This window comes from Schistocerca americana, chromosome 3 (assembly GCF_021461395.2).
Source record: "Schistocerca americana isolate TAMUIC-IGC-003095 chromosome 3, iqSchAmer2.1, whole genome shotgun sequence".
In the NCBI taxonomy this organism is placed as follows: domain Eukaryota; kingdom Metazoa; phylum Arthropoda; class Insecta; order Orthoptera; family Acrididae; genus Schistocerca; species Schistocerca americana.
In genome coordinates this window covers 484,354,020-484,378,359 of record NC_060121.1, presented here as the reverse complement: position 1 = coordinate 484,378,359, position 24,340 = coordinate 484,354,020, and positions in this window count along the sequence as shown.

Sequence of the window (24,340 nt, the reverse complement as noted above, 5' to 3'; positions counted from 1 at the left end):
ACTTGACAAATCCCTAGGAATGGTTCAAATGGCTCTGAACACTATGGGACTTAACATATGAGGTCATCAGACCCCTATAACTCAGAATTACTTAAACCTAACTAACCTAAGGACATCACACACATCAACGCCCAAGGCAAGATTTGAACCTGCGACCGTAGCAGTCGCGCGGTTCCAGACTAAAGCACCTAGAACTGCTCGGCTACTCTGGCCGACTCAAATCTCTACAGTAAGTTCTTTCAACTTCGTTGGAATGATGGGAAATAAAGATCAATGATGAGAGGTCCTTGGGATTTTCGCCTTTAAATGGGGGTTTGCATTAAACCTAGACCTTACAGAAACGTTTCTCTACATTTTGCAAATAGCATGACTTACATAGTTCGTGAAGGCATTTCTTTGCTCTGAAGTGCGCATAACTGAGGTGAGTATGCCACATCAGTTTGAGTAGATTTGTCAGGAATACATACGAACCACTGCAAACTGTTGACATCTCTTCACTTAAACTAAATTTCAACTACAGTCAGTTAAAACTGTGTAACTGCAACAATATTCGGATGTCTTCACTTCACCCTCACATATTTCAATGATGGATTTGCGTCTTGTTCCTTGGCAGTATTCCCAAGTGCACAAAGTGTAAAGGAAAACGACATCAGTCATGCACATTCAAGATCGTCTGTGGGGTTGAATAAAGGACTATTATTAGAATGAAAATAAATTCAGTGTCTTGCACTTGAAAAATGTAGCCATCACAATAACCAGAGCTCCAAGCTTAATTACCTAACAGTTGCATTACCCAGCTTCCAAAAGCTATAGTATGACACTTCATAGATACATCTACTTGAAATTCCTAGAATAGCTCATCTCTAAGACTCATGTTACAACTGAAAGGGCTTAGACAATAATATGTATTTATACCACTGCATACACTATATTCACCACCTTACCATAGAATGCTTGTATTGTTTCCACACTGTACTACTCTGAAAACTATCTGCCTCTTTGATAACACATTACTACCATGTAATTTCAGAGAAGATATACACTTTCATTGCATCTTTAAATTTTAGAAATTTAATCCTGATTACATCACAAGTTCCTATGCAATGCACCAGTTTTTCAAACTATATTCTTTCAATTCACAATATTCTATCAGCATGTCATACTGGGTCATTTCATGTCAATTTAACATACCTCTGAAACTGACCCTCTCAGATTTCTTTCAAATTTGGTGCATTCAATTACCCAGATAACATATGGAAAACTACCAATTTGCAGATGTGTATTACAACTGTGAAGAAAGTTACAGATTTGGAAAATTTGGAATTTGTATTAAATTTACATGCATGTATCACAACATAAATGACTGTAATTCTGGTTCTAAGTCAGTTATAGCATTGAAAATTGTATTATTGGAAAGCTAACGAATAGACCTTTACATTGATCCACCACATGGCAGGTTTCTCATAATTTTCATACTAAAAGTCATTGACCTTGATCTTTGACTTTTAATATCTCAAAACACCCAATCTTCAATTCTTTTGAAAAAAATATATTTAACTGCTCCATCATGTTCCTATAAATAAGGTAGACACCAAGATGGGACAAAAAGTTATTTTGACAACTAAAGTACACCATCAACTTGCAGTAAGCAGCTATGTATCCAGTTTTTTCTATAACACCAGCCAATAGCGGTTACTTTTATTCAGACCAGTTCTTTCATATTTCTAGCTGTAAACGGCCAATGAGAGAACTTTTATTTTAACCAATCCACATTAGCCTCTTTTAGTGAACAGTCAATCAGACAGTCTTTCATTTCAACCAATCAATATTAGCCTGTTTTAGTGAATAGCCAGTCACAAAGAGACTCTTATTTCAACTAGTCACCATTAGTCCACTGATCTCTATATATGATGCAAATTTTGTTTTGTGTTTTGTGGCTGTGGCTTGCTTAACAAAGTGCAGTGTACATGTGTCATAAAGTAATGTTTCGTAAAAAATGGATTTCAAGTGAAAATTCTATTGCTGCAATCCGTTTAGGGAAGAAGGTCATGCAAGAGTGCAGAAGAATATAAGGAATGTTCAGGAGTGGATGATAATCAAATATTCTAACGTACTGTTAGGTGAAAAAATTTGCAGTAAATGTAGGAACGGAATATCGTAAAACCCAACAATCACTACAGATGTAGCCTCATTTGTGCCAGGTACTTCCAGAGCCGATTTAAGTGAAGGTGAAGTAGCATCAGATCTGGCTCTAGATGCTTTAAATAGTAGCCTTCAGTATTTAGGTGAATCTCCTGTGAATAAAAAGAGGCTTCAGAGTGAGAAAAAGTACCCAAAGCAAAAGCAGAAATAAATAGTCTCTTTGTTAGAGCATACTTATATGGCACAACCGGAAAAAGAAGAGAGTGAAAATAGAGAAACTGAAAATCATCACCGAGCTCAAAGATAAATTTCACAATTCAGACAAAACAAAAATTCTAACTGTACTTCTAAAGAATTGAAGTATAAGGAAAAGATGAAAAAATTTTCTGCTTCAGACTACATGGTACATAGAGCAAAACAGTTAGTAGCAGAACATGGTATATTAGTGACACCAAATCCAAAGCCATGTAAGACATTATGTGAGAAATCTGTTTAGTGTGTGCGTGATTTTTACTGTGATCATGATATGAGCCATATGATGCCAGGAAGGAACGACTGTGTCTGTCAAAGAAAACGGAATTACAATACATAAACTAAAGCAGCTAGTGTTGCACAACCTTAAGACACTGTGTGCATATTTCAAAAATAAATACCTAGATATAAATATTGGATTCTTCAGATTTGGTGAGTTGTGGCGAAAGCACTGTGTGCTAGACATCCTGTTTGTGGGTGTGTCTTGAACCATAATTTCAAGTTAATGATTGAGGGTTGTAAACATAAAACGCTAACAAGGAGTGATGAATACACATTACCATCAAACAAGCACACTGTGGCATTTGTTACACGTAATCCAGCACTAGCAGCATGTTTCTTAGGTTCATGTCCCTATTGCCCAGGCATGACAAGACTAACTGAATATCTGTATGGTCTGTCTGGTAAGAGCTGCATTGACGAAACTGCACGTAAGTCTTCGTTAATTGAAGGTAGGTTAGTTATAGAGGCTATAACAAAGTTAACAGATGAATTCATTGAGGTGTTAGCATCGAGGTTCAACCAGCTCCTGGTGCACTTTTTTTATCTCCCAGCAGCAGTCGCACTTCTGCCAAATCACTTAAGAAGGCCTCAAGGTAAACGAGTTTCTTGTTTTTGTGACTTTGCAGAAAGTTACTCCTTCATCATTCAGGATAGGGTACAAGGATTCCACTATATTAATTCAAAGGCTAGAATGCACCCATTTGTAGCTTACTACAGCACTAATGAAATACGGCATGTACCATATGTGAAAATATGTGACTGCCTTCAGCATGATACAGTGTGTGTTTATTCTTTCCAGACAAATTTCATCTATTTCATAAAATGTCAGTTTTCAAATCCAAAGCACATTTATTACTTATCGGATGGATGTGCTGCCCAATACAGAAACAGAAAGAACTTCATGAATCAGCCCTACCATCAAGAAGATACACCGATGTTACAGCAGAACGGCATTTTTTGCTACAGCGCATGGTAAAGGACCTTGTGAGGGGGTAGCAGGGACTGTAAACAGATTGTCAAGATTTACCAGCCTCTGTTGTTTCAAATGGCTCTAAACACTATGGGACTTAACATCTGAGGTCATCAGTCCCCTAGACTTAGAACTACTTAGGCTTAACTAACCTAAGGACATCGTACACATCCATTCCTGAGGCAGGATTCGAATATGCGACTGTAGCAGCAGCGCGGTTCCGGACTGAAGCGCCTAGAACTGCTCGGCCACAGCGGCCTGCGCGAGCCTCGAGCGACATTACGAAATTTGTATTTTGACATGACACTTGTTTGACTGCTGCAAGGAAAATATTCTTTCATATGTCTTCTATTAAACACCGGTTTCCCATCATGATGAAGATATGGTCAAGCGGAAACATCGTTTTAAAACTACAAGAACATCCAGGTACACATAAGCTTCATTATGTAATACCTGTTAACAAATGTTTAGTAAAGCCAAAGACATATACCGCTTCTTTAGTGAGTACAGAAGAGTCAGTTCTTGCTATGGTGAAAGAAATGCTGTTAACAAATATACATGGATTTGTTGCCTGTTTGTATGACAGTCATTGGTGGGCTGCATATGTCTTACAAACATGTGAAGAAATATATGAAGTAGTGGTCAACTTCTTCCATCCGCATGGACCATCTCCATCACTTGTGTTTCCTGGCAAACCAGACACTTGTGTCATCAGAAAATGAGACATTATCACAAAACTGGATCCAGTGACACCAACTGGAAGGACATACAACCTCCCTGCATCAGATCTGGCAAACATTAACATTTAAGTTGGAGAATTTTGAGGAGTGATCGAATAAGTTTTCATTGCCTTCCCATTACAACTGTAATGTAAATAATGTAATGTAATGTAAATAATTGATAATACCACTGTAATAATGTAAACCATATCTCTGTACAATATTACTTATGGATTGTGCTTTATCATGCTTTGTGTTTCATATATGTGTGTTACCTTCTTCAATTCGGTAGTGTATTGATGCTGACAAAATATCTTTCTGTGCATGATGCCTTTGGTGCATCATCTTGATATTTACCGTATTTATAGTAACATATTGGACCAATTAAATATATTTTTTCAAAAAAATTGAGTATAGGGTGTTATTGGATATTAAAAATCAAAGGCCAAGGTCATTGACTTCTAGTATGAAAATTCTCAAAAAGCTGTCATGTGGTGGATGACTGTAAAGGTCTATTCGTTAGCTTTCCAATGGTAACATTTTCATTGTTGTCACTGAATTAGAACCAGAATTGCAGTCATCTATGTTGTGACAGACGCATGTAAATTTCGTACTAATTCCAAATTTTAGAGACCTATAACTTTCTTCACAGTTGTAACACACCTTCAAATTTGTATTTTTCCATCTCTTATCTGGATCACTGAGAGCACCAAATTTGAAAGAAATATGAGATGGTCAGGTTGAAAATGTTACTTTACTCCGCTGAATTAACATGGAATGACTCCATTATAGAATGGACTCTTAAACCACATACATAAATTGAGTTCTGCTGCTTTCCACAAAATCATCACAAACCAACAATTCAGATTCACATCAGAATTACAAATAGAACTGTAAGATTAATATCTCAAAGCCAATTAAGTTTATCATCCACCTCCAGAATTTAACTAATTCCAAAAGAGCAAACAATCTAGTCACAGAAATGTTCGACCCTAGAATATTATTACTAAATGCAATTGTTTACACATAAGTCTCGCAATGCATTAGTTACTATACATTAACACAGAGTACTGGTCAACCTTATTATCAGCTGTTGAACCATGTGCATCTTAACTTTCATTCAAGTGATGTAGAAGCTACAGTATAAGTTCAAAGTATCCTAACTTCAGTTGCTAATTTGTCATTACTGTAAGTTACATTCAGAGTAATTGATCCATATTCTGCTAAGCCCCACAAAGTACACAAATATATATTGGCCAGTAAATCTAATTGCAAAAGAATGACTCGTATTTGTTAGTGTACAATTGTATCTGTCCTCACCAAAGCTAGGGATAAAGTGTAAATATAATGTTACCCAAAATCAAATTACCTTTGTAGATAAAATGAAGTTTTTAAGAGACATAATGACAACTCTCATTGAAGCAATTAGATTAGATATGTTCTGTATCATGGCAGGGTCGACCAGATGTGAGGTGCATGTCGTGTAAAAACCAGACAAGTGCATGTGAAACTTGCACTCACAGTGTTCCATAGAAATTTTATTACGTATATAGGTATTCCATCCAAGAGTTTTGATGACCAAGTTTACAAGTATCAAAATGTGTAACATAAGTGACTGTATATTTTGATTGCATTGAGTTAGAAGCTCACAGTTTTTTTACACATTGATGGCCCAAAGACTTTAATATTAGAAGTAAATTTCAACTTTATACCTCCACCCGTTCGTAAGAAAACGTGTTATTGACAGCCGGACAGTTAGATAGATAGACACCAAATGACAGAAAATATTTTTCTTTGGTGTAATTACAGATTGACAGATTTCCGACTTTTCCTTCACTTTCACTGTCAAACCTTGCTTCTGGATACATTTCATGATTCTTTGTGGAGCATTATAATATATTACATATCTTTTGATTTCATTTACTTGGAAGCTCTAACTTTTAGACCGCCGAGGGACCAAAGGCCTTAAGATCTGATGCAGATTTCAACTTTATACTTCAACTATTGCTGGGAAAAATGGGTCTGAACAGACATACGAACAAGAAAGTGTTCATACAAGGGTTCCGGTTTTAATGATTGAGCCATAGAACCCAAACAAAAATGTAGTTCTGTACCATGAGCAGTTACATAATGGCCTGAACTGTTGGTCTATGCTCTAATATATAATTATTAATGACCCAGAAGAGAAATTAAAAGTGTAGTCTGATCACTAATGAATAAATAAATAGTCGTAGAAAAACACATTTGTTTAATGTAGGTGCAACGGAAAGAATTTAGAATTGCAACATTAAACAGTAAGTAATCACTCACCAAGAACCTGTCAAAAATTACATAGTGTATGTACTACCAGTTTGTGGCCAACAAACTGTCTAATGATGATAACTCCTCGTATGTGTAATCACTGAAATTCGACTTACTCGAACATATTGTTAAAGAACATAGGTGAGAATATAGTTTAATAGTGGAATCTGCACAGAAGAACCTTATGAGACATGGTGCTGTAGGGGTTGGTCAAAAATATAGAAAAATCAAGCACACTACACATTACCTTAATAATATGTGATATAAGCCCGCCTGAATAGCCACACAGTCTAACACGTTGCTTCTTGAGTGAGAAGGCGTGCCAGTCCCCAGCACGAATCCGCTCGGCGGATTAATGTCGAGATCCGGTATGCTGGCCAGCCTGTGGATGTTTTCCATCCGCCTCAGTGAATGCGAGTTGCTTCCCCTTATTCCACCTCAGTTACACTATGTCGGCGACTGTTGCGCAAACATTGTCTCGACATATGCGTACGCCATAATTGCTCTACCACACAAACGTTTGGGGCACACTCGTCTGGTATGAGACGTTCCCGTGGAGGAGGGAGAGGGGGTGTAGCCCACAACTGGGGTCCGAACCGCACAATAACCCTCTCCATCGTTTCTAGGTTCCCTGTTCAATACACAATACAAACACAATGCATAATATGGGGTAGGAATATCGTTGTCCTTCATAATCACTTCCAGTCGTCTCGGAGTGAATAAATACAGGTTCCGTAAGCTCTCAAGGGAATTTATAATGTTCTTCCTACAAAATAGCGACAACTTCTAGCAACGATGATGGAGGTGGACAGAGATCACATATGATTGTCTCCAAAGTAGAGCACAAAGGGTCAATAATGTAGAGATGCAATAATTCATCCTCGTGCTCACACAACCAGTCCTGGACGGTGCAAGCTGTGTGAAACGAGGCCGGTCGTCTTGGAACACAGTGTCACTGCCAAAATAGTCTCATGATCCTTGGCATTAACGCTACCTTGCGGCGTACCCAACGGATGCATGGTATATCACGATGTGGTTGCCCAAATCATCCAAATCAAATAAAACAGCGGAATCTACTGACGAGACTAGAATCTGCATTTATGCTATCAGTTTGTCGTGATGCTTCCATTTTTTCTTGTTGATCTCTTGTACATAAGAACGTTAAATTTAGTTGGTCTAATAAGGTAGGAAATGAGGAGCATATTCGCAGAATCTGCCATTAGGGCAAATACGGAAATCATTTTATAGAAGGGACAGGATTATGGGACATGTTTTAAGACATCAAGCAGCAAATGCTTCAAATGGCTCTGAGCACTATGGGACTTAACATCTGAGGTCATCAGTCCAATAGAACTTAGAACTACTTAAACCAAACTAACCTAAGGACATCACACACATCCATACCCGAGCCAGGAATCGAACCTGCCACCGTAGCAGTGGCGCGGTTCCAGACTGAAGCACCTAGAATCGCTCGGCCACCGCGGCCGGCCATCGAGTAGCAGTAGACGGTTTATGAGTATAGCGAGAGACTGGACTATATCCAAGAAACTGTTAGCGGAGTGGGATACAAGTGCTACTGTCGGATAATGAGATTGTCACTGGAGAGAGATTTGTGGCGGGCTACATCAAAACAGTCAGGAAGACTATACGAAAAAAAGAAAAATATGTAAGTACTTATTTTCCAACAACAATTACTCCTAGCGATAACGGTGGATTAATTCGCCCTTGCCAGCCGGTGTGGCCGTGCGGTTCTAGGCGCTTCAGGTTCGAACCCTGCCTCTGGCATGGATGTGTGTGATGTCCTTAGGTTAGTTAGGTTTAAGTTGTTCTAAGTTCTAGGGGACTAATGACCACAGAGGTTAAGTCCCATGGTGCTCAGAGCCATTTGAACCATTTCTGAATTACTTGCTTAAAATTTCGTTTACAGTTATGAACTTGGTTCACTGCAGCTCAGGTATTACCGGCCGTGATTACTTATACAGATTCTCGACCTTGATATTTTTCGCCATTTTTAGCGTATAGCACGCATTGTTGCTTCTGGGGAATTCAAGATGCATAGACCGGCTAGAATCCTGATTCCATTCTAGCTCCTACCACCCCTAGCCAAAAGAAAGTTGAGTAGCATACACAATACTGATGGCTGGCTTACAGCTGTTTATATCCACTCTGCTGCGAATGACTTGGCGTTTGTTTTGTTTTGCTTAAGGGCGCAAAAAATGACAAGGTGAGTCACATCACCTCGGCAGACTTACACCATGGCAAAACATGGCGTTTGCACATTCTGAGAGATAGTGGCAACCTATGAAATAATCTGGAACGTTTTTTGAATTGACACTTTTCGAGCAAATGAGCGTTTCGGTGAATGCAGGGGAGAAAAGGGCGTTACACAATAACGAAAGCTGTTAAGAAGTGATTGAACTGCGTACATGAGGAAGCTCAATCGAACTACCTACATGAGGAAGCTCAACTGACACATTATAAGTTAGGACTGCAAGACCTGAGTGAGTCACTTCACAAGATAGATCATCACTGCTTGTATTAATAAATAGATACAAAGTCGGCAGTCGCTAATCTTGTCAAGTCATCGCTTCAGACATACAGCACTTGTCATTCAGAAATGCCGTCTCCTTGAGCAAGAGCTGCGAATGCCAGAAGGCTCGACAACAGTTCATCAGCTGTGCTTCGCATGGTAATGAAATGCACCAACATAGCCTAGTATCTGTAGACAAAAATAAAAACTACCCCGAAGAGGGGCAGTAGCCTTTTCAGTAGTTGGAAGGGCAGCAGTCTACGTGGTATGCTGTGGTGGCTATGTGACATCAGCTAGCATAGCTTTGATATAAGTTCGTAAGGCTTCCACGGCTGTCATTTTCATTAAAATAATTTTAATTGTTAAACCGCGTCATTGTAAATCACCGAGTAAGCTAAACCGCAGACGTTGCGACCGACGTTCTGCGGTCCTCTTCAGGGCGGCAATTCAGTTGCTTTGGTGTTTTACAACGACGCGGCGTAACGGCCAATTTTTGTTCAAAATGGCCTTGATACGTGGGACAGTGAACGGCAGAAACCAAAGGAAACTACTGCCATTATTTTTCCCGAGAACTTTCATCACTACAGAATAGCTTAATAATAACGGCATCCACTTGAGTAAAATATTTCAGAGGTAAAAAGCATACATTACTGAGCACAACAGGTACATTCTCAAAGAGTCCTTCAGATTTAGTCTTATGTTCCACACTAGCAGTCTTCTGGTAGTGCCTTCTTTGCCTGTGTTAGTCAACTTATTTTATCTTCCTTGCTTAATTCTGCATGAATAGGAAATAGAATTTCTTCACTTCACCTATTAAGTGGTCCCATTTTGATGTTAAGCTTATCTTTTACTCCTGATTACTTCCCGAATTTCTTTAGTTTACTCTCAATCCATAATCTATGAGCATTAGATTTTTCATTCCATCCCGTTACATTTTTTCTCACTTTCGCAGACAATAGCCACGTTATCAGCTAATCTTATCATTGATATCCTTTCACTTTTGTTCTTAAACCCTTTCCTGAACTTTCTTTTCATTTCCTCACTGCGCACAAATTAACAAGTACGAGAGAGTGATACATCCCGGCCTTGAATCCCTTTTAATTTCAACAGTGCGGTTCTGGTGTACTATTTCCTATGGGCATACCTTCACATGAGTGTCAGTCATCTTTCCCTACACTTGATACCTGTATCTCTGAAAATTTGAAATATATTCCTTTACTTTACGTTGACGAACCATTTTTCCTATGTCTATAAATCCTGTGAAAGAGTCGGTATTTCCTTCTGGAAATGAGCGTTTGGCGTCATTGGCCGTGAGGCCCATTACGGAGCATGTCCGGCCGTCTTGGTGCAGCTATTATTACATTTGACCTGCGCGCCGGATGGGGATGAAGTGATGATGAAGACAACACAACACCTAGTTCCTGGGCGGAGAAAATCCCTGGCCCCACTGGGAATCGAACCCAGGTTCCTTAGGACGGCAATCCGTAGCGCTGACCATTCAGCTATCGCGGCGGACGGCATTTCCTTATCTTTTGACCTCATTATCAATAGCAACTTTAGAGTTAAGACTGCACTTATCTTTCCTAAAACCATACCATCTAACTGATCTTCAACTTTCTATTCCCCTCTTTTGTATACATTTTTGCCAATAACTTGGACGCATGAGCTGTTACGCGGATTGTGCAAGAGTTCACACCTTCATCTGCCTTTGTTGTTAGGGCTGTGTGAATCATATTCTTCCGACTTCCGAATATCCGACACTTTCCCCAATGATTTCAGATAATCCGGAGAAGTATTTTCTATCCCTTCGGCCTTGTTTGATATTCGAAAGACCTTGAAAACTTTTATTCTAACTATGAGTTCCCTTTGGCTTCCGAATCGACACCTGATGTAATGTCATCAGACAGTTACTCACCCTCGCAGGTATCTTAACGCATTCTTTCCACCTATCAGATCTCCCCTTTGCTTAATAGTGCAATTCCTCTATTTCCTTCAGCACTCTGTGTTTATGCTTTTCCCGTTTTTTTTTATTATTTATGTGGTGCATTTGTTCTTCCAACGATTGTTTCCTTTTCGAATACTTCTCATTTATTCACACATACGTTAATCGCGTCTACGCTATACCTATAATAAGTATGATAAAAAGAACGGTGCCCTTTCGGTTGAGGACAGACTTGCGTTGCCAATATAACAGCAGCACAAATTATAACTTGCAGCTGATGCGCGGATGCCTCTGAAGACGTTCGATGCTTTAGTGTCCGCCCTAGCAAGTATGTTAACAGGCTTGTGATATCACAGAGCAGTAACTTCGCCACTCAGGCCCTCCTGGACCACTATCCTCGAAACAACGGGAAGAAAGGGTTTCTCATTCAAGGAACACCGAACAACTCATGGCATTAAAAACTTTCTCAAGACGTTGTCCATTTTATTTGCATTACCTTCCCTTGAAGAAACTTTTCCTCTTTAATGCACCGTCCATTGGTGTTTCTGCATAGTAAGTTCGTGGCTATTTTCTAAACACCGTAATGTGTCTGAAAAAGAACTCAAAAGCGTGACATGTTTGAAGCTAAATAAATTACATTTACAAGTCGCCACTCGTCATTTAATAAGGCTTCACGTTCATTTATTTATTTTACTGAAGGAAATGCATTTATAAGATCGATGAATTCAACTTAAGTTCTTCTTAAGCTTTATATAAACGTTTTTTGTTGGTACAGTGTCAATTAGAGAAGATAATTACCTACATTTATTTTCAGTTATGGCTGTCGTTAATGGTTGCAGACATTCAAACCACCTGCTAGTTCAATGCAGTTTGTCTTACAGGTACGGTAGGGATAGTTGTTACTCGTATTTTGCTATTGGTTTCTCTTTTTCTTTTTAAGCTAGCATGTGTCACTTTATGCCCATAAGCACCTTCAGTGGACTACAGAGAAAATGATTATTATGATAATTACTTGATCAACGCTGAATACTTTTTTTTTTTTTTTTTACTCATATGCGTTTACCCATTTTATGTTCCATAGTGGTATTTTTAGGTTACCTTAATAATTGTTTTCCTTTTAATAATAATTTGTAAATTAAGCTCTTTAATTTTGGTCTCATCTTTCCTTTTATGCCTACTGGCTCTTCTGTAAGCATTACTGAACTCGAACTTCTTCGTACGAAAGCTTTCGCTCATCTACATTTCAAAACACTGTTTTTTCTGTTATCGTGCATTTGATAAGGTAATGGAGGGCTAATAGGAATTTATGGTCTGTAGAAGGTAGCATTGGAGCAGGATGTTGAGGAGGGGAGAATGATGAGATAGTGCAGACACTAATGTGATCTCATTTTATGTGTGATTTCTTCTGTAGATTTTATTTTACGCTAATTTGTGTATCAATGGAAAAGTGATATTTCTGTCGGTGCCTCTACGACCCTTCAGCTTTTTCCCTTTTATACCCCTTATACACATAATATGTGAGCTTTTACGTGAAATACTCTTTCTGTTGCATGAGGGACGATTCCATTTGAGGTGGTTTTGGTTTTCCTCCACTAGGTGTTCTGCATATATGGAATGCTTCGCTCACTCCTATATATTCTTTGTAGCTGACTATAATTTATGCTAGTCTTTACCGTATACAGTATTCACAGTTCCAATTTCTATATTTTAATTCGAATATACGTGAACGACACTACTTTATTTCTATTTTTGCTTTCTTAGTTCATCTCCAGTTTTATTATCTGTTTGAAAAACTATTTTAATGCCTTGTTTTGTAAAGACGAGACTTATACTGTGTATTATGTGGTTTTGGTATATAAAATATGGATACGCCATTTCCTATTTGTGTTAAACTTCGAGATTTCGAGGTCCAGAGTGCATTGTCCGTTGTTCGTGAATACATCTGGACTATTCTTGCTGGCTTTGCTCTCTTCTGTTTGCATATGCTTCCTAATGTTTCCATCTATTTTGTGTACATTCTTGTTATTATATCCTATATTTTTTGCTATAGTAATTTATTCAAAAGTATTTTGCAAAGTTTGTATATCACGAGTGTGATGACTGTCAGTTTTTGAGAGAACAGATAATTTGATTACTCGTGTACAGTCATATCTGAAGCTGTATTTAATAAAGTAATTAACATGTTTTGTGTCGCTTTCTTTGGTTTAATCTGTAGCTTTTCGATATTTTTAGTGTTATTTGGAACCTGATCTTTGGTTTAATCTGTAGCTTTTCGATATTTTTAGTGTTATTTGGAACCTGAGCGTTATGGAATACTTTGGTTTCTCAACGTTGTCCTTTTAATTGCCTTTGTAGTTATGTACTACTTTCTATCCATGGACACTGTAATGTCCCTTCTATCTCATTTTATAGCTGTAGTCACTTTATATTGTAATTTTCTCTTCAGTAATTTAATTATTACTATCCATTATTTTGATTCCTTTATCTTTGTGGTTTCTGATGAAGGAGTTGTTTTGTTTACAGTTCTCTCCTCAGCTTTGCCTTTATTCGATTATTTGGGTGTTTTGTTTCTGTGGTGTTACGTTTTCTGGTTATTTTATTATATTTATAATGTTTACATCATTCGATCTGTTCTTGCTACAGCCATATGATTGGCTGTCCTTTTACCAAGTAACAGAATAAGATGTGATGAATGGGACTTCATTAGAATATCTGCTGTATGAGGAGTAGACTCAAACAAAAAGCAAGGAAAACTTACAATCGTAATTACATCGCCATACTTAACTTGACGGAGCAAGAAATGATCGGGAAGCAGCGATATGGCATGCTTACCCTCTGAGTCCTTTTAAACGAGCCTCTCTGCCGGTGAGACGTCATAGAGGTTCCACGGTGACGTCAGGACCTCATTAAGGCGCCCGTTCAACGGCCTGTAAGACATGTCGCCTAGCAACACCTGAGTGCTGCAAGCTGTCAGCAACCCTCCACAACCGCCTAGATTAACTGCGCATGCTAGATGAAGTTTCTCATCACCAGCGTGTATCACTGATTAGCGCCACAGAGAGGTCTGTTACTACCTACGTCACTGACACTCGCTATCGTCATTTGTGGCTGCGAGTAAACAGCTGCTACGTCCTTGGCATTTCATGAGCGCCCTTAGAAATTCTGTTTACAGGCGTAGTAGCGGCCATGTTCATGAAAAGCAGACTGACACGACTTTAGATTAAGAAAGCTCTGCATTTCAAAACATCATCCCAACCACAAGGTTTGTGTGAATTCTACTTCTACATCTAGACTCCGTAGGCAAAGTTATGATGTATGGCGGAGAGTGCTCTGTGTATCACTGCCATTTCCGCATTTTCCTGTTCTAGTTGCGGATGGTTCGTGAGAAGAACGATTGATGGTAAACCTCCATGTGACCTCCATGGCCTTTTCACGACCTATACGTAGTAGGAAGTAATATATACATCGACAGTTCTAGAAATGAATTATCAAAGTCGATCACACTTGTTTACTGTACAGGGGAAACGTATATGCCGAAACTGCCAGTATTTTAAGAACTCTGTAAGTGAAAGTGGTCTTTCAGCCAGGTTAGGTTAAGGATGATTAGATTTTACGAAATTCGACAGTATACATAGGCGCTTCAGATAATAGGTTACACATGTCGTCCCACCCAACGACCATAGGTCAACGAATGTGATGCATTGTCGGAGGACAATCTATGTTAAGTTTTTCCTGCAGACACATCCTATTGCGTTACGTATAAGAGGTGTATGGCAGTGTGGCAGTGGGCGCACCAAGTGGAAAAAATTGCTCCAATGCTGAAGCACTGGTTACGGTACGATTCTTGTAGGCAAAACGTCTAAATTCCGCACAGATTCACTGTGAAATTCTGCGCGATATCAGGATCAAATGCAGTATCGCATTCAGCCAGAGCGAGATGGTGCCGACAATTTGACCTAGGCCGCACACACGTGGGTGATGCTGATCGGTAAGCGTAAATCTCGCACCACGCCATTTCCAGCTGTTCAGCAAGCTAAAAGAACACCTGGGGGGAAAGAGATTTTCCAACAACGAGCACGTTCCCACAGAAGCGCTCGAATAGCTCTTATGGGGTGGCGGGTTCTAACCGTTGTTTACAGCGCCTTAGTGATTAAGTTGAAAAATAACGTCAGATAAATAAGTATCACTTTGTTGTTTGGTGCAGCATTCAATAAGAATTTGGCTTGCAATAATGACATGTAACTCACTTTTTCAATTCTCCTTGTATGAATACAAACCAGGCACCCTTTTAGAATGGAGCACCGAACAGAATAGCACCAAAAAGAATAGGCGCATCCGCTGTCTAAGAGTTTACAAATTTACGATGGCTGGGCGCTTCAGTTCCACTAGCCTCTCCATGAACTGCAACACAGTTCAGAAACTAATCACATATTCATCCAGATGAGGTAGTGTGGATTATCAGGCAACATCAAATACGAGTAGGAGACAACCTGATCAACGGAGAAGACAGTCTCGATAGAATCATTTCTTGTAGTAGATGGGTAGATGGATTTAGTCATCGCGTCTGTTCCGAATAAAACGATGCCACAAGTGACTGCTGTTAAAATTAAAAACATATACCGTGTACCCATGAATACAGCCATTAGAATATTTCAACAAACATTCATCAGGACCTCTGATTGTACCGATTCATAGCGCATAAATATTTCACAATGGTCACACAACTAACAGAATGAACAGACAATCCTGAAACACAAGAGTACTTAGACGTTAGAAAATCACCTATCATTCGCTCTTGTCAACACATTTAAAGGCAATATGTTCAGTAACGACATAGTGTGAGTATTATACAACACACGGCATTCCGGTGGATCATTTCGTCGAATGAGGTAATCGTGTGTCATTCTGCAGTACCGCTATAAAGTTTTTTTTAAAAAAAATAATGCAAAATGTCCTCTCATATGAATTTCTGTTCTTTCTCTGCACCCTGACATTCGGCCATATACCATCAATTCGTATCAAGATCTGCATGACTAATAATTAATCACGGCACATTTTACCATCGACACGAAGTTATGAAGAAGTTTCCGCGTCCATCGACGCAATGCTCATCCTCTCACGATTAACGGCGTACGAAGTAAGTTACGGGATGTACTGCATCATTGGTACGGAAGAAAATGTTTGTTGGGGTTTCTGGGCTCAGTTCTCCACGCTACTACATTTACAAAACAATCTAAAACGGGACAGTCTGTGACATGGAAAAACGCGAAATGTCATTAAAATTGTGTCTCTTCCGAAACCAACGATAAATTTCCTGTGGCACTGTAACGGTGTTCCAAAATATCCAAACATCCAGTTATTGGAATAAAAGATATAACACACTAACAATCAGTAAATCAACAAATGGACACCAACTGGTTCCTCGCAGCCTTCATAGAAATTATCACAAAGCCAAAATAGTTTAAAGATAAGTAGGTCGAGAGTCGTACCAAATAAAAATGTAGGAACAGGTTGTGTTTACACTGAAGTAACAGAAGTCAAAGGATACCAATGTGCAGACATACACATGGTGGGAGTATCGCACACACAAGGTATAGAAGGGCAGTGCATTGGCGGAGCTGCCATTTTTCTCAGGTGGTTCATGTGAAAAGATAGCCGACGTGATCATGGCCGCACAACGGGAACTAAACAGACTTTGAACGCGGAGTGGTAGTTGGAGCTAGAAACATGGGACATTCCATTTTGAAAATAGTTAAGGAATTCAGTATTCCGAGATACACAGTGTCAAGAGTGTGCCGAGAATAAGAAATTTCAGTCATCAACTCTATCCAAGGACAACGCAGTGGGGGACGGCCTTCATTTATTGACCGAGAGCAGCGGCGTTTGCGTAGAGTTGTCAGTGATAACAGACAAGCAACACTGCGTGAAATAAGCGCAGAAATCATTATGGGAAGTATTCCGAATTTATCCGTGAGGACGCTGCTGCGAAGTTTGGTGTTAATGGGCTATGGCAGCAGACAACTTCTGAGAGTGCCTTCACTAACAACACGACTTAACGAACCGAGCGAGGTGGCGCAGTGGTAGCACACTGGACTCACATTCGGGAGGACGACGGTTCAGTCCCGCGTCCGGCCATCCTGATTTAGGTTTTCCGTGATTTCCCTAAATTGCTCCAGGCAAATGCTGGGATGGTTCCTTTGAAAGGGCACGGCCGACTTCCTTCCCCATCCTTTCCTAATCCGATGAGACCGATGACCTCGCTGTTTGGTCTCTTCCCCCAAACAACCAACCAACCAACGACTTAACGAGGAGTAACTCTTCTGTGCACGTGAACATATTGGTTGGATCCTAGACGACTGGAAAACCATGACCTCGCCAGATGAGTCCCGATTTCAGTTGCTAAGAGCTGATGGTAGATTTCGAGTGTGGCTCAGACGCTACGATGTCATGGACCCAAGTTGTCAACAAGGTACAGTGTAAAATCGCGGTGGCTCCATAATTCTGTGGTCAGTGTTCACAGGAAGTGGACTGGATCCTCCAATCCAACTGAGCCAATCACTGACTAAAAATGGTTATGTTCGGCTACCTGGAGACCATTTGCAGCCATTCATGGGCTTCACGTTCCCAAACAACAATTTAATTTTTGTGAATGACAATGCGCTATGTTACTTCCAAAGTGCTGAGTCCATGCCATGTTGCACTGCTGCACTACGATGGGCGAAAAGAGATTCTTTAGGATATTAGAAGGTATCCTCTAACTTTTGTCACCTAAGTGTATTTCCTCTGCTTAAAGGTCGTGAAGTACGTCTCTTCCAACAAACACAATCTCCAGTTATTTTTTCGTATTTGGACGGTTTTAGGTGCTGTTCACCAACTCAAGAGTCAGATTTTGTTTACAAATCTCCAATTTACCCATTTTTTTTAAATTTACATGTCACATATACATATATTTATCGCTATATATACAAATATAAGTGTAAAGGAATTAGGTGTTTTTGTCTGAGTCTTTTTGGTAGAGTTCTATGATGTGATACATCCTTTCACCATTCGTAATTAGGACAGCAGTAGATTCATTCAGCTGGTACAATTTGTCGTATAATTTCTTTTGTTCGGTAGTTAATGTGTGCTAATATTATGTGATATGGTCCAGTTTCTGCGTCCCTATCATGACTGCACGTTGGGGAATACAATAATTTCATTTCATACAGGTGAATAGAATAACGTCCATGTCCTTACTGAGATCGTATTATGAAACCCTGGTGCTGTTCACTCTTTCTCCTTCCGACTACGGTGTCCCAAAACAATCACAGCTGAATTCGGGCATAATTTCTTCCTTCGTTATTTTGGATTATTGTCCACTCCGTGTTTCACTATTCCGGTAATTGTTGGTGTACACATTGCCACCTAATTCTTTGGTATTTGCCTCAAGTAAAGCTTTCTTTAATTTTCTGTGGTTTCTTTCGTTTCCAATAATACCTGAATGTCCTTTGAATCACATGAAGTTTACGTCATTGTTGATTCTTCTTGGTGTATTAATTAAACTCAGTATATCTCGTATATAATCAGGGATGGTCCTACTACGATGGGATCTCACAGCTTTTTAGTCTTATTACTTCTGTACAGTAGCATCATGTCACCTAAATAAAGCACGTACAATGCTCGATGCTTTACCAAAGCCACTTACACGAAGACAATGCTGACATAGCAGAGCAAAGCTGGATGGTATATTCAGTTACATTTAATAATTAATAATTAATGGATTCCCTAACCAGGAAATTGTAGGGAAATCTTGGTATCTGGAAATACGTCCGCTTATACTCTCAAGTTTCACAAAAGTTAATCAGATGTCATTATAGAAACAAGAGTAATTGAAATGTGAATCAGGTTAAAGAAGTGACCATAACACTGTGGGAGGTATCATGCGAAATGAAGACCACATAGAGAATTTAGAGCTAAGATATCCTTACCTTTGTAGCTTGCGTGTACGAGATTACCGGGAAAAAAATTCGAATTAAATAAGCAACACAGTTGGCATACTAGGAACATAAGAGAATCGAGCTGCCCGGATGACTGACTACGCTACTGCGGCCAGCAAAAGCATATCTCATCAAGATCAGCGAAGTGAGCCAAGCAGCCAAAGATTGTAGTCAATTTCCGTCTCCTCCTATGCGCCACCCCCAAGTTTCTCTCGATTTCTCTGTCTTCCATCCCCAGAGTGCCCAAAAAATTCCTTCCTCCTGAGCAATTTCCAGCCTTCCAGTAATTCTCCAAGCTATCGCCAACATGATGAATGAGATATGTAATAAATCTTCTGAAAAATCGACGAAGAAACAGCAGATGTGCCACGTTTTGCTACTACATCCACCTTTTACCACTACAAGGTTACACAGGACTGCAGCAGTGTTACTCTGATTGGTCAGCCCATGTACACCTTACACTCAATGACACGACACAATCTCATTGGATAAACTAGATTTTAGACCGAAATGCAACTGAGACTCCCACACTAGACGAGTAGCACCGCTGTGTGTGGGGCTCTGAAGTTATGACATAAAACGAAAATGTTATGTTCATACCGAGCGTGGTGGCGCAGTGGTTGGCACACTGGGCTCGCATTGGGGAGGACGACGGTTCAATTCCGTGTCCGGCCATCCTGATTCAGGCTCTCCGTGATTTCCCTAAATCACTCCAGGCAAATGCAGGGATGGTTCCTTTCAAAGGGCACAGCCGACTTACTTCCCCGTCCCTCCCTAATCCGATGAGACCGATGACCTCGCTGTTTGGTCTCCTCCCCCAAACAACCCTATCGGAACTGACATATTCCTTTCCTCTCCAAATCTGCTCAGAACTTCCTCATTCCTTTCCTCCTCATCCTCCTGTCATGCTCATATTATTTCCGGTGGGCGGTAAGATTGGCACGGCATTCACTGTCCAGTATGCGGACAGCCACTGGGTGTGTTTATACAGCGACAGCAGAAATGAAGACCACACGACATGAAGCCCAGTCTTTCTTCCTTCCTCTCACAGCCTGGCTTTAACATCCCAGGTGGGTAAGCTTGACCTAATGAGATTAACAGTCTGTCCTCTTCCAACGTTGGAGACTCGACACCTTACTGGGGCCCACCTTGATATCTTAACAAATGTCCTACAGTTCAGATCTCTCTCTTGTCACTGTTTTCCATATATTCCTTTCTTTGTCGATTCTGCGGAGAACCTCCTCATTCCTTACCATACCAGTTCACCTAATTTTCAACAATCTTATGTAGCACCACATATCACAAGCTCACATTCTCTTCTTCTCCGGTTTTCCCACATTCCATGTCTCACTACCATACAACGCTGTGATCCTAACGTACATTTTCAGAAATTTCTCCATGAAATTAAGACCTACGTTTGATACTAGCAGACTTCTCTTGGCCAGGAATACACTTTCTTCCTGTGCTCGTCTGTTTTTTAAGAGTAGGAAGTGGATACCTTGGGCGTACATGACATGTTTTTATTGCATAACCTGTTTCATGAAATTAATTATAGTATATTATAGAAAGTTTATATAATGCAACATAATATAATTAATTTCATTAATTCCTAAAAAAAGTTCAATATTAAACCATTGTGTTTAATGTTTATGTTAACATTCATGTTAATATCAAACGTTAAACTTTAAAAAATACATACGAATGCAACCCTCCAAAAGTATGTCTTTCACATATTTACGTTCCTATAATTCTTCCATTACCTAACACAGATGCCCTTTATATTTTCATAAAGAACCTTATCAACCAAAACATGTTTTTTTATTTTTAATTATTTATTTTCATTACGTGTTAAACCTAATAAATAGGAAGTACCTGATTTCCAAAAACTTCAGTAAAGAAATTTTAATCAGTCTTCTTAGAAATTTAAACGTCAATTTTGTCTAGACAATAATCATCATTATCTATTTAACTTTCTTCACTATAATTTGAATCATTTTCTTCCACACAACATTTAATATTTGCCCTAAGCATCTTTTTTATATATTTCGCTCTACTGTGTTTATTTATCTCTTCTAATTCTAGGAATGCATCGTTTGCTTCACCATAACCAGTAATTTTTGCATAACCACTTTCAAGAAAAATTACATCCGAACATTCTACTTGGTGTTCTTCGTCTAATAAAATATCTGCCTTTCCTCTTGTATCTTGGTAATTCACTTTATTTTTGTGAAATAGGTCTAAAATCTCAGTACTTTTCTTCCTTCATTTGTAGCTATAAATTTTTATCGTAAATAATTTTAATTAAATTAAATGGAAACACTAATAATTCCTATAGATATAGTCCCATGAAAGTGGCGCTAGTAGCGCCACTATGAGGAAGCAAATCAGGTTTCCTTTAAATACACGCTGTAACTATAGTGACCGTTAGTTACCTTTGACATTGCACGTGCTGAGTTGCTGTTAGGGGGACGAAAACGCCTTTACCAACACATCACTGAGTTTGAACGAGGTCATGTAATAGGTGTATAAGAAGCTGGTGGTACCTTCTACGATACTGCAGAAAGACTTGACAGGAATGTAGTTACTGCGCATGATTGATGACAGCAACGAGAACATACGGTAGCAGGAAGACTGGGCTTCGAACTGTCACGTGGCACTACCTAAAGGGAAGACCGTCGTGTTGGGCGTATAGCTCTGGCGCATGTTACTACACCTGCAGCAGAAATCTGAGCGGCAGATCTCACCATAGTGACACAAGAAACTGTTACAAATCGGTTACGTCAAGTGCAGCTCCAAGCCAGACTCTCCGTAGCGTGCATTCCACTGACCCCAAGCCATTTGCGACTTCAGTGGTATCAAGGGAGAGCTCACTGGGGGGTAGAGTGGAGGTCTGTTGTGTTTTCTGATGAAAGCTGTTCTGCGTCTGTGCCAGTGATGGCCATGTGTTGGTTAGAAGAAGGCCAGTTGAGGGCCTGCAATCATCCTGTCAGGGTGCCGGAGACACCGGACGTACATCTGGAGTTATGGTCTGGGCTGCGATTTCGTGCTGCTACTCAAGAACAGCATTCCAGTAGATGTTTCCCACATACCGCTGTTGTAACTCAACATGCTCTACAGAGTGTCGACATGTTGCCTTGGCCTCGTCGATCATCAGACATGTTTCCAATCGAGCACATACGAGACATCATCGAACAACAACTAGCGGCGTCATCCACAGTACCATTAACGCCCTGTATTTACCAACCAAGTGCAACAGGTATGGAACTCTACCCCAATAGCTCACAATCGGCACCTGTACAACACAATGCACGCACTTTTGCATGCTTAGATTCAACATTCTTGTGGTTACACCAATTATTAATGTACCAGCATTTCACAACTGTAATGGCTTATCTGGCACTTACATTAACCCGTAATCTTGCACTGTTAATCACTTCTATATGTGATCTAGAAGAAGGTACTCCCAACGTCCCACTTGTCTACATAAATTATTTTTTGATGTTGCGGTTATTTTCCGTCATTCTATGTTGGAACACCTGTGTGACCTCTGGTTTCTGTAGAGGCTTGACGTCAAATAGAATCCGGGTTGTCGTTCTTGAATCTTCTCGGGCACTGACGCGTTGATACATCCTATAAATTGTTATGTTACTCAGTAATACGTCTGCGAGGACACGTCTATTGTACCAGAATAGGAACATCAATGAAGCAGAACATAAGGAAGACTCGAGGGTGCGTCATGCGTATCATCATTTTGGACAGAAGAAAAGTAATAACAGAGTTCACAACACCATATAGAGGTGATAAATAGGGGTGCATTCCGCATTTCGTGTCAGAACTCATTATGAAAGATTACATGGCTAAGGGTTTTGTGACAGAGAGATTACATGTTTTCTAGAGTTTATGTCAACAATATAGTCAGATAAACTGCATGACGAGCCCATTATTAAGATTTTAAATCTTATTTTTTTCCGACGACGGCAGCACGCGTCGTCGCTTTCTTGTATCCTCATACGTAACGCCTTCATAGGTGTCCACGATTGCTGCCGATTACACCAGTCATCTAGATGATAGTTTCTGAATCACTGATCGCCGAATGGTGACGATTAGTGCTTCCAGCACAGACGTTTCTTAGTTGTCTTCCAATTGTTTATGGCCCGATATTAAAATTGTGTCGTTGCAAAGTTACTGGGGAAGATCGTCGTGGTACGCAGGTGTACAGTTTCATGTGACTGGTATTTAATATGCAAAATTTTTCCAGCAACTTACTGAACTTAACACTAGTTCTTTACTGCTGACAAGCGCTTGCGAGGGTACTCACATGCTGCATCATATTTTGGACCGCTTGGATCTTTGCTTTGATGTTACATGCATGAGTATTTGGATAACTGCTTTTTGCTCATGTATTGCTTTATGAAGCCACTGTACATCCAATTGAATTTAGTTTGTTATTAAATTATGTTCCTGCTCTCTATAAGCTTTCACAGCAAGTCCTTCCGCCCGCATCTCGTGGTCGTGCGGTAGCGTTCTCGCTTCCCACGCCCGGGTTCGATTCCCGGCGGGGTCAGGGATTTTCTCTACCTCGTGATGGCTGGGTGTTGTGTGCTGTCCTTAGGTTAGTTAGGTTTAAGTAGTTCTAAGTTCTAGGGGACATATGACCACAGCAGTTGAGTCCCATAGTGCTCAGAGCCATTTTTGAACTAAGTCCTTCCTCGATTTAATTTCTATGTATCCTCTAGTGATTCAAGTAATAGAGGGAACACGTAACGTGCGTATTTTGCAACATCAACAGTCATACAAGTTTTGCATACCTTGTAGGCCACAAGTCTGCGTGCCGGCAAGCAGTACATAGGAATGTGTGTTTTGGGGAGAGCTTGAAATTGCACACTAAGAGTGCCTGGGCGACAGAAGGAATTACCTAACGTCCTCTCTCGGCGTCTAAATAGGCTTAAACGTGGCACACCATAGCGCAAGCTGCAGTGTATATCCATGAGAAGTGTTATTCAAAACAAAGACGTATGGTGAACAACGGTAGTACTTAATTGCTCAAAATATGGTACGAATATCTATAGTTTACTAAGGGAGATTTATAATTACACTTTAAAGCTTCAGTAGAGCCCTACCTTTGTGGATGTTGCTCACTGAGAAAACTGCAGTATGGAAATTTGTATTTTCCAAACAGTGAATTTTAATTGCAGCACACAGTGGCAGTAGTCCTACATTCATGAA